General features: G+C 43.7%; 1 long non-coding RNA gene across 1 annotated transcript; it reads right to left on the bottom strand.

Moving 5' to 3' along the window:
* Nucleotides 1-4,287: 4,287 nt before the first annotated feature.
* Nucleotides 4,288-5,053, bottom strand: LOC138793472 (uncharacterized). The gene is made up of 3 exons (XR_011363275.1): nucleotides 4,944-5,053; nucleotides 4,749-4,847; nucleotides 4,288-4,609 (listed from the first exon to the last, which is right to left on the bottom strand). It is a non-coding gene; the product is annotated as an uncharacterized lncRNA (long non-coding RNA).
* Between the last annotated feature and the right edge of the window lie 6,858 nt (nucleotides 5,054-11,911).

Below are 11,911 nucleotides of genomic sequence, written 5' to 3'. Positions count from 1 at the left end.
GGCAGAAAGGTAAGTTCTCAGTCCAGGTGGGTCAGCATAAAGGTAAGTTCTCAGTCCTGGTGGGTCAGTCCTGGTGGGTCAGAGTAGTATTGTTTGCCCTAGCATAGATGGAGCTGAAAAGTGAGTGTGATCCCATGTGAAGTGACACCAGACAGGAAGCGGCTCCTGTGAGAGCAGGATCCTGAGGCTAATCACGTGGGTTTACCACTGTTATTCCTCGGATAATGTTGAAGTTCCTGTAATGTTTAAGAAAAGCCAGCACCTTATGTGACAGTAATCACTAAGTTTTTGGGCCTCTTTTGAGATTGTAACCGTGATTGCTGTAGCAATGTATGGGGAAAGTTTATTAGAATTCCATTGGTCATAAATTATCTTCTATGAAAGGAAACCAAGCTAGAGGACAGTCCAAACCCCACGCTACTTCCCCTTTTCCAATATTGCTATGTAACTTGGCAGATTTGTAGTGTATGACTTCAGAAAAGCTATAACAATAGCTATATTAGTTGTCACTTATCTTCCCAGAAGAATCTAAGTACCATTCTGTACCAATGTATGAGAACTGAAGAAGAGCTGTGAGCCAAGGTTAGGTTTAATTGTAGCCGTAAGCCTTTTAGGAAGTATATGTGGCAAGCTAAGTGTTTTCATTAATGAAGTGCAGATCATGTGTTTGCCCAAGTTCCTAATTTCTCTTTTTCTGTTTATTAAAGAGGTTCTTCCCAAAAAAAAATGTACTTCTGTAGAAAAAAAAAAACGATTCTCCCAGTACTTATCAGCTGAAGGATGTGGTGTATTATCTCCAGTCTGACACAGTCCTCTCTGCTGCCACCTCTGTCCATGCCAGGAACTGTCCAGAGCAGTAGCAGGTCCCCATAGAAAACCTCTCCTGCTCTCCAGACTGGAAACAATACACCACTTCCTGCATGACATACAGCAGCTGATACACACTGAAAGATTAGAGATTTTTTAATAAGAGTAAATTACAAATCTCTGCCACTTTCTGGCATCAGTTAAATTGAAAGAATTTTTTTGGGGTGGACAAACCCTTTAAGGCCATCAAGTTATGAGTAAACGTTATAAGATTGTAAATGTTTATAGTCCCTTTTATGTAAAAGCTGATCTTATGATATTTTATCTTGTTGTAAATGACAGATATATTCTGTAATGATGTAATCTAATCCCTTATGTCACTGGTCACAATTAGTATGTGGTTATTCATCTCCCTCCAGCACATAATGTGGGCCTTCTGGAGTGTTATAGCTCTCTACATGGATATCTCACAAGGTCATATTTGTCGTCTGCAGCACAAAGCGAATTGCAGAAAAGTGCTTTCCTATTGTGTGTGATAAGGTAAAGTGAGAGGCAAAACAACTCACAGCATATGTATGAGGTAGAACTAGACCATGCGGGAAAGAGGTTAGTTTGTCCTTAGAGTCAGGTACAGAACACATTTTCATCTAAAAGTCTTTCTTAAAACCTAAATAAATAGGCAAATTTGACAAAAGTCCATGTATTTCACACAGATAGGAGGTAACAAACTTTAAAAGCAGTTGAGGCCCTTGGTTGGTTCCATCCATTACACTTATTGATTGTGTAGTGCCCCACTACAGGTGTTCTTCTATCTTTACAAACCCAGGTAAGGGTGCCTTCACACCTACCGGATCCACAGCGGATCTCACTTCTGCCTCTCAGTATCTATGACCGCCTGGATAGGTAGTACAAGTCCCAGGTCTCGGTCTCTGGGTTAATGCTAACTACTAGAAGCTTTCCTACGTAATCGGGCCTAGTCAGTAGAGAGCGGCTAATTTGCATGTGTGCTCTACTGCGGATCAGCCCCACTGTCTTTCTCTCTCTAGGAGGTGACTGTCCTGAAGTGGGAATTCACGGTGTAGACAAAGGGTTACTCCTGTAACTCTGGTTTCCTCAGGGTTGGGTTCAGCAGTGCATGACTGCTGTAGTCTCTCACACTGGAAAATAGGTGTTATCTCTTCTTTAGCTGGAACTAGACTACTCACTGCAGAGGAAGTGACAGTGTGTGTGTGTCTGTGTCTGAAACAGGCTAAACCTTCCTTCCTAAACTGCAACTGTGCACAGGGGGAGTGAGACACCTAGTGGCTGGAGTAGGGCACAGCAGCTAACTGCACTAACTGTGGCACCTGACAGAACTAGTTTTAGGGTGCCTTCACACCTACCGGATCCACAGCGGATCTCACTTCTGCGGATTCGAAGCGCGAACCGCTGCGGATCCGGTATCAGTTCACCCCTATGATAGCACATATTTGCAGCGGGATTGACATCCCGCTGTGAATATGTGCTTTAACTCCCTGGTGCCCGCAGCCCCGCCGTCGCATCCCCGGCGCATCCCCCCCATCCAGGCCACATCCCCCCATCAGCCCACCCCCAGCTTAACGCCGCCCGCATCCCGCCGCCGAGAGCATACAGTACCTGCGCGGCTGCAGTGAGGCTGCCGGCTCCGGTCCCGTTCAGATCAGCTGAGCGGGACAGGAGCCGGGAGCCTCACTACAGCCGCGCCTCCAAGCAGGTAATGTATGCTCGCGGCGGCGGGTCGGAGATGGGCTGATGGGGGGATGTGGCCGGGATGGGGGGATGTGCCGCCGCCGGGGATGGGGGATGCGACGGCGGGGCTGCGGGCACCAGGGAGTTAAAGCACATATTCACAGCGGGATGTCAATCCCGCTGCAAATATGTGCTATCATAGGGGTGAATTGATACCGGATCCGCAGCGGTTCTCGCTTCGAATCCGCAGAAGTGAGATCCGCTGTGGATCCGGTAGGTGTGAAGGCACCCTAAAACTAGTTCTGTCAGGTGCCACAGTTATTGCAGTTAGCTGCTGTGCCCTACTCCAGCCACTAGGTGTCTCACTCCCCCTGTGCACAGTTGCAGTTTAGGAAGGAAGGTTTAGCCTGTTTCAGACACAGACACACACACACACACACTGTCACTTCCTCTGCAGTGAGTAGTCTAGTTCCAGCTAAGGAAGAGATAACACCTATTTTCCAGTGTGAGAGACTACAGCAGTCATGCACTGCTGAACCCAACCCTGAGGAAACCAGAGTTACAGGAGTAACCCTTTGTCTACACTGTGAATTCCCACTTCAGGACAGTCACCTCCTAGAGAGAGAAAGACAGTGAGGCTGATCAGCAGTAGAGCACACATGTAAATTAGCCGTTCTCTACTGACTAGGCTCGATTACGTAGGAAAGCTTCTAGTAGTTAGCATTAACCCAGAGACCGAGACCTAGGACTCGTACTACCTATCCAGGCGGTCATAGATACTGAGAGGCAGAAGGTGGTCAGATAAAAAAGTGGTTTCTAAACGTGACTACGAGGAGTTTTTCACACACTTCTTGCACATCCCGGAAGAGTACAAGACTTATTAGGCAAGGGCCTCCTATACGCCCCCTATCTACTACTACGGGTTCTTCTACTTTACTTCACCTCAAGCTACATCACTTGTAAATGTGCAGGGAAGGCGTCAAGAGGCCGTTGCCTGCCACCATCCTCATTGTCCCCTTCTGCCTGATGTAGAGCTGCACACAGTCTGCCGTTGTCCCATCGCCTGCCTGCAGCCATACCGTACAATGTCTCTGCTGTGCTGTACTAGTGTGCTGTGGTGAGCTCCCCCTGGTGGCCGGAAACCCTCATACCGCACTCTCTATCTCTACTGTGCATGTGACATGTGAATTCTTCTCCATGGGAAGACATCCCCAGAGAATAAGACTTAGGGCCCTATTCCACCGGACGATTATCGTTCAGATTATCGTTAAATCGTTCGAATCTAAACGATAATCGTTCGGTTGAAATGCAGTAACGATTAACGACCGAACGAGAAATCGTTGATCGCTTTATAAGACCTGGACCTATTTTTATCGTTGCTCGTTCGCAAAACGTTCGCAAATCGTTCGCATTGAATAAGACATCGTTCGGTCGTTCTCAATAGATACGAACGCAATAGCGAATAAATACGGAAGAAGAAACGATCGCAATTACGATCATAAGTAACGATTATCGTTCCATGGAAATGAGTGAACCTTTTCAGGTCTTTCGCAATAGCGGTCGTTTGAGATCGTTAATCGTTAACGATTATGCTAACGATAATCGTCCGGTGGAATAGGGCCCTTAGCGCATCTTCGACAGCAAAAATTTATATAACACACTTATTTTCAGGGAAACACAGCAGATAGATAGATAGACAGAATAGATATTTATTTATTTATTTATGGAACAATGGGAAATACAGCAGATTTGATTTCTTTATGTACTACATATACTAAGTATATAATTAGACGTGTCCCTAGGGAGACACATGATTTTCCCACACATTAAATATACAATCCTTCAGTCAGAGCAATGTAAAGGTCAGTTATTCACTTACTGTGTGGAAATTTCCCTATTTTAGTCATTTCTCTCTGTATAGTTACTCCCTTTTTTGTCTTGGGAAGAAATGTCCAAGTCATTTTTTATGTTTGGCCTGTAAACAATCTGCTGAGAGCCAAGGAAAATACCGGAAGTACATTATTCCATCCTGATCCCATATGGCACGCTTTACTGTGGAATCTCAATGACCTTCCAGGGAACTGACACTGCAAACCTCAAAGATAAAAATAGGATGATTGTGTTAATAGCGGTGTACTGTCTAATACAGTATTAAAGAGAAAAGACACAGAGCACTGTATACAAGAGCCCAAGCCACACAAAGCAAACAGCCCCTAATATATTGTTATACTTACCTCACCTACCATCTTCTATTTATAATAGTGGTGTTTTCTCATGTGGCAGAGGGGCATCTGGCCCCTTCTAGTGTATGCCATGATGTACTCTTAGTATCACTATAGATTTAATGAAATATAGATTACAAGTGAGTCTATAGTATAGTCATAAAAAAAAAATTGGATTTCTTTTTTATAATGATAGGCTAAATTTACCTCCAATAATGTGTTAGTATAGGGTCAGTTCAGGATCTCTCTGCAGCAGACACCCACACTTCGAGACCAGTATCAGAAATGGTTTGATGGCATTCATTAAACCCCTTAGATGCCCGTGCCACAATGATGAGGAGACTATAAGTTGTCATGACAACAAGCCCTCCTTGGCTGCCATCTTAGTTCTCCTAATACAGCCTGCCAGATGCTATACTAGAATAGCATAAATATGACAGTGGACTGCAACATAACAGTATTGCAGTGTACTGTACAAAACTATTTGTATACATTCCCTAGGTGGACAACAACAACAAAAATAAAAAATAAAAATAAAAAGAATTACAAACCATATAAAATCCCCCTGACAAAAAAAACGCACATAACACTTTCCCCATTTTTAAATAAAATAAAAGAATAACAAGTTATTGATGTCGCCCCACATGGAAAAGGAAGGAAGAAATTCACCCCAAATACAGAACCCTGAAGTATAGAAAACAACCTCACTGTGGGCAGCATGGCGGCATTGTGGTTAGCACTGTAGCCTTGCAGCTCAAGGCTATGTTCACACTACGTATATGTACGGCCGTAGTGCGAGCCGCGAATATTCGCCCGTAGTTTTGAGGTTGATGCGTACGCTGGAAAGTATACGATATACGGCTGCACAGTGCACACTACGTATGAGCCTACGGCCCCATCGTAAACAGACCCGTAAAAAATTAACAAGACCATTGTTTGCGGCCGGAACTGTGCAAATTCACGGCCGTGGATTGACAGGCGGTCCGTACGGAGTACTTAAAAAATAGCCGGCAATAATGCCGATGCCTCTAATAGTTAATATATTAAATTAATAAAACACATTTTCTTTGTAATAAAGTCCCTTTCGTTGTTCAATAATTTAATTCTAACGAATCCATCATTGTGCAATTAAATATACTGTTAAAATAAATATATATATAAATAAATGTATATTTATATATAAATTTATTTTTTGACAGTATATTTAATTGCACAATGATGGATTCATTTAAATTAAATTATTGAACAACGAAACTGATTTTATTACAACAAAAATGTGTTTTATTCATTAAATATTAATCAGTACAGGAAGCTCCATTAAGCCGTTAATTCATATTCCCGGTAAATAGAGCATTCTGTACTAATCAACACTTTACTTTAATTAAAACATCAAATGTTTCTTCTAATTATGTTATCACAATAGCATTATTAGAAGAAACATTTTGAATTATATGTGCGCTCAGCTGATTGGCTGATCGGCTCAGCGCACATATAAAGAGCCGGTCCGCAGCACAGTGACTTCATTGTGCTGCGGACCAGCGAAGAGGACACATCGGGACATCGGATGGTGAGTATAAAGCTCTCCCCACCCCCTCCCCAGCACTGCACCCGTCCCAGTAAGGAAGGGGGGTCACTTAACCCCTTCCTTGCTGGGATGGGTGCAGTCTGACATCAGTCTGGCCCCCAAGGGGTTAAGGGGGATGCAATACATCCTCCCTTAACCCCTTGGGGGCCAGACTAAGCAGCGATCTGTAAAGATGCTGCATACTCTAAGGTGCACAACACCGCTCACAATGATGGGTGTTGTGCTCCTGTTTGTGTGTTTTTTGTGTGTTTCTCCCTTTTTGTTTTTCAGATATCGGTATCCTGTGGATTACGTCGGATTACGTGGACTACGTCGATGACCAGCGGCTGTTTGGTGTTTTTTTTTTATAAAATGGTCAATGAGGGGTGTGGGTGTTTTTATTTGAATAAAAAAAAATTTTCACTTGTGTCTTGTCTTTATTTCTTTACTTTATAGACTTAGTAGTTTTTAACCCGGCTGGTTATAAAAATAGGAGGGACCCTATGCGTTTTTTTTTTTTAATTATTTATTTTAAAAAAACCGCATAGGGTCCCCCCTATTTTTATAACCAGTCGGGTTAAAAACCAAGCAACAGCAGCCTGGTAACACCAGGGTGGAAAGAGCCATTGGTTTAGGCCCTCCCCAGCCTAATTCTTACCAGCCTGCTGCCGCCCCAGTCCAGGAGCGCCAATTTTGACGCTCCTGGACCACTGGAACCCGGCTCTTCCCAGTACCCCTGGTTGCATTGGGTACTGGGGTAATAATGGGGGGGCTAGTGTTAGCCATTTTATACCGGCTAACACTAGGCCCCGACTTAGTAATGGATTCCGTCTATTAGACGGCTTCCACTACTAAGTCTATAAAGTAAAGAAATAAAGACAAGACACAAGTGAAATTTTTTTTTATTCAAATAAAAACACCCCCACACCCCTCATTGACCATTTTATTAAAAAAAAACAACAAACAACCGCTGGTCATCGTCGTAGTCCATCGAATCCGACGTAATCCACAGGATACCGATATCTGAAAAACAAAAAGGGAGAAAAACACAAAACACAAACAGGAGCACAACACCCATCGTTGTGAGCGGTGTTGTGCACCTTAGAGTATGCAGCATCTTTACAGATCGCTGCTTACAGTCTGGCCCCCAAGAGGTTAAGGGAGGATGTATTGCATCCCCCTTAACCCCTTGGGGGCCAGACTGATGTCAGACTGCACCCATCCCAGCAAGGAAGGGGTTAAGTGACCCCCCTTCCTTACTGGGATGGGTGCAGTGCTGGGGAGGGGGTGGGGAGATCTTTATACTCACCATCCGATGTCCCGATGTGTCCTCTTCGCTGGTCCACAGCACAATGAAGTGACTGTACTGCGGACTGGCTCTTTATATGTGCGCTGAGCCGATCAGCCAATCAGCTGAGCGCACATATAATTCAAAATGTTTCTTCTAATAATGCTATTGTGATAACATAATAAGAAGAAACATTTGATGTTTTAATTAAAGTAAAGGGATGATTAGTACAGAATGCTCTATTTACCGGGAATATGAATTAACGGCTTAATGGAGCTTCCTGTACTAATTAATATTTAATGAATAAAACACATTTTTGTTGTAATAAAATCAGTTTCGTTGTTCAATAATTTAATTTAAATGAATCCATCATTGTGCAATTAAATATACTGTCAAAAAATAAATATATATATAAATATACATTTATTTATATATATATATTTATTTTAACAGTATATTTAATTGCACAATGATGGAATCGTTAGAATTAAATTATTGAACAACGAAAGGGACATTATTACAAAGAAAATGTGTTTTATTAATTAAATATATTAACCATGAGAGGCATCGGCATTACTGCAGAGGATCGCAAACCCCGGTAATAGCAATTCATGTAAACTGTTTCCCTGCTTTCCCAGATGCATCCAGAGGTGTTTCCATCACTTTCTAAAGATTTTATTTGTTATTTTTAGTTGAACCAGATTTCCAAGTAAATGACCGTATGTTTTCAGCCGCATGTCTATTTTTTCCCACGGCCATAGTTTCAGCCGCACATTTCCGGCCGCGTAAAAACTACGGCCGGAAATATACGTAGTGTGAACATAGCCCAAATCTGCAAAGAGTTTGTATGTTCTCTCCATGTTTGCTTAGGATTCCTCCGGGTGCTCTGGTTTCCTCTGAATTTAGATTGTGAGCCCTAATGGGGTCAGGGATCAAAATTGACAAAATATATAAAGTGCTGCGGAATCAGTTGGCACTATACAATTAAAAGCAGTAGTATTATTTGGCGCATTATTTGAAACCCGCTGCCTGGAGAAGGTGATTGCAGCCCGAGGACTGCCCGGTAAACATAGATACAGGCTGTATCCATATTTTCCAGACAGTGCTGGGGCTGCATCCACCTTCTCTAGGCAGCAGGATTCAAATGCTGATTGTTTGGGTTCAAATTCTGATTGTAATAAGAAATGCCGCTGCTGGTCATCCAGCTCTGGAGTGAGAGAACACTTACTAGAAGCAGCCACATCTATCCGTGTCTGTGCCTCTCTCTGTCTCTGTCTCTCTCCAGCTGCTCCCTCCTCTTCCTTCCCTCTAGATAAGGGCCCTATTACACAGAAAGATTATCATGCGAAAAATCATATTGTTTGACCTTAAGCAATAACCTTCCCATGTGTAGGCAGGCAATGATCAAACGGCTAATGATAAATCGCTCGTATGCCGTTGATCGTATATTTTGAGCTGACCATAAAATCACTGTTAACTGTTCACTAAACTTCCACTAATCTTTCGGTGTATGTTCACATCGCTCGTTCGTAATTACAATCATTCATACACTAGAGTATTATCAGAACGACTATCGTTCCATGTATTTTGGTGAATGATTTCAGGTCCTTCACAAAAATTTCTTTGTCTATTAGGACCCTTAAAGCCGTATTACACAGACCGATGTTGAGGGGGAAGCGAGCGCCAACAGAACAGCGCTTGCTTGCTCCCCATTCCCTGCTCGCTGTTGGCGCTAATACACGCATGGGGGCCCCGCGGGGAGCTGCGTGGGAGCTGCCCAGATGATCTTTATATCGTCTGGGTGACCCATAGGAGAGAGAGGCGTTCTGCTGCCACCACTCCTATTACACAGACCATTGCTGTGCTGATCATTTGGTTTCAGCATGTTGCAGGATCATGTTCAGCGGACATTATGCGTGTCCTATTACAACAAATGATTATCGAATGGAACGGTTGGTAATTGGCCAATAAACTCTTCGTGTAATAGGGCCCCTAGTCAGGGCCGTATTTACCACTAGGCACCCGTGGTCCGTGCCTAGGGCAGCATCTTGCAGGGGGGCAGCACCAGGGAACAAGGGGAAGGAAACAACTTTTTTTTTGTTAGTTTGTTTAGCCTCTCACATCCTTTTAAGTCTTGCCAGTAAATCTGGTGTCTTTTTAAAGGGGGGAGGAGGGGGGTATGGTGGAATTGTTCAGGTCTGGTGTGGCGGTGTTATCCAGTCACAGTATGGTAGAATTGTTCAGGTCTGGTGTGGCGGTGTTATGCAGTCACAGTATGGCGGTATTGGTCAGGTCTGGTATGGAAGAATTATCCAGTCACAGTATGGTGGTATTGGTCAGGTCTGGTATGGCGGTGTTATCCAGTCACAGTATGGTGGTATTGGTCAGGTCTGGTATGGCGGTGTTATCCAGTCACAGTATGGTGGTATTGGTCAGGTCTGGTATGGTGGTGTTATCCAGTCACAGTATGGTGGTATTGGTCAGGTCTGGTATGGCAGTGTTATCCAGTCACAGTATGGTGGTATTGGTCAGGTCTGGTGTGGCAGTGTTATGCAGTCACAGTATGGCGGTATTGGTCAGATCTGGTGTGGCAGTGTTATCCAGTCACAGTATGGAGGTATAGGTCAGGTCTGGTATGGCGGTGTTATCCAGTCACAGTATGGTGGTATTGGTCAGGTCTGGTATGGCGGTGTTATCCAGTCACAGTATGGTGGTATTGGTCAGGTCTGGTATGGCGGTGTTATCCAGTCACAGTATGGCGGTATAGGTCAGGTCTGGTGTGGCGGTATTATCCAGTCACAGTATGGTGGTATTGGTCAGGTCTAGTATGGAGGTGTTATCCAGCCAGAGTATGGCAGTAGTGGTCAGGTCTGGTATGGCGGTGTTATCCAGTCACAGTATGGCGGTATTGGTCAGGTCTGGTGTGGCAGTGTTATCCAGTCACAGTATGGCGGTATTGGTCAGATCTGGTGTGGCAGTGTTATCCAGCCACAGTATGGCGGTATTGGTCAGGTCTGGTATGGCAGTGTTATCCAGCGACAGTATGGCGGTATTGGTCAGGTCTGGTATGGCAGTGTTATTCAGCGACAGTATGGTGGTATTGGTCAGGTCTGGTATGGCGGTGTTTTCCAGTCACAGTATGGCGGTATTGGTCAGGTCTGGTGTGGCGGTGTTGCCTACCAATCTACCAATCCTGTGGTGAGAATTTCCTTCAGACAATATGCAGACGGCTCTAATCATTGATTGAATGTTGAAATTTGTTTATGTTTTAAATAGTTAAAAACCATGAAAAACGCAATTCAGACAATGTTTTTACATGAACAGAAATGTATGTGGCCGAAACCACTTTCCCCCAGGCTCCCCAAGATGGGGCGTCTTTAGGTTTAGTGCCTAGGGTAGCAGCAGCTGTTAATACGGCCCTGCTCTTATGGTGCGTTTACACAGACAGATTTATTTGACAGATCTGTCTGTGTAAACGCACCATAAGTCTCCTGCATCTTGTATGGATTTTATTAGTGAATTCTGATAAGTGTAGAAAGGGGTCTTTTATATAATAAAATATATTACAAAATGAACCTTTTATTATTTACTGTTTCTTTACCAAATCCTTCAGTCCCAATACAACGCAGCATAATCCAAGCCATTTTTCCTATGAGATTCTCGCAGTGTTTTCCTAGGATCCCCACAGGTCAGTCACACAATACAGAAGGAAGTGGATAACCACCGCAGCAATAGCTCAAGGTTTTAATGCCCGTCGTTTCTCTTATTGAACGCCTCCACACTCCATCTTTTGTTAACACCGGTTGTCTCATCCTCAGCCATTTTCGATGTTTTCATGCAATTACTTGACAATCTGCTCCGACAGAAGAAAGCTCCTGAACTCATTGCGATGCAGAAAATGTATCGGTAGTGCCAGAAAGCCAGCTCACTATTGTACTGCAGACCGTGACTCACGCGTTTGACGTAAAAGATACTACTGTAATCTCTGATAAACAGCAAATCCGTGCTCCACGTTTAGCTGCCAACTTATCAGTCCTTAAAAGGATTAGGCTTCCAGGCTGAGATGTATTATGTAGTGCAGCAGCCCTTGGCCATCCCAGATACTGTTGTTTCCTTTCTCTATGGCCTCCAACAATGAATCTGAGCAGATTTATGATCTGTCCCTTTACAGCACTGCTGCATAGCATTGATAATATATACAGAGAGTTAATAGCCTTGTATATGTTCTCTGATTATACTGCATGAGCTCTGCATAATGGAGCAGGGAGGGGAACCTTTTTAGTAAGTTGTTATCTATTCAGCCATTAATCCACAGTACCACAT

Source organism: Dendropsophus ebraccatus, chromosome 5 (genome assembly GCF_027789765.1).
Source record: "Dendropsophus ebraccatus isolate aDenEbr1 chromosome 5, aDenEbr1.pat, whole genome shotgun sequence".
NCBI lineage: Eukaryota > Metazoa > Chordata > Amphibia > Anura > Hylidae > Dendropsophus > Dendropsophus ebraccatus.
Note: the sequence above shows the minus strand (reverse complement) of the source record. Positions and strands in the feature narration are given on the sequence as shown.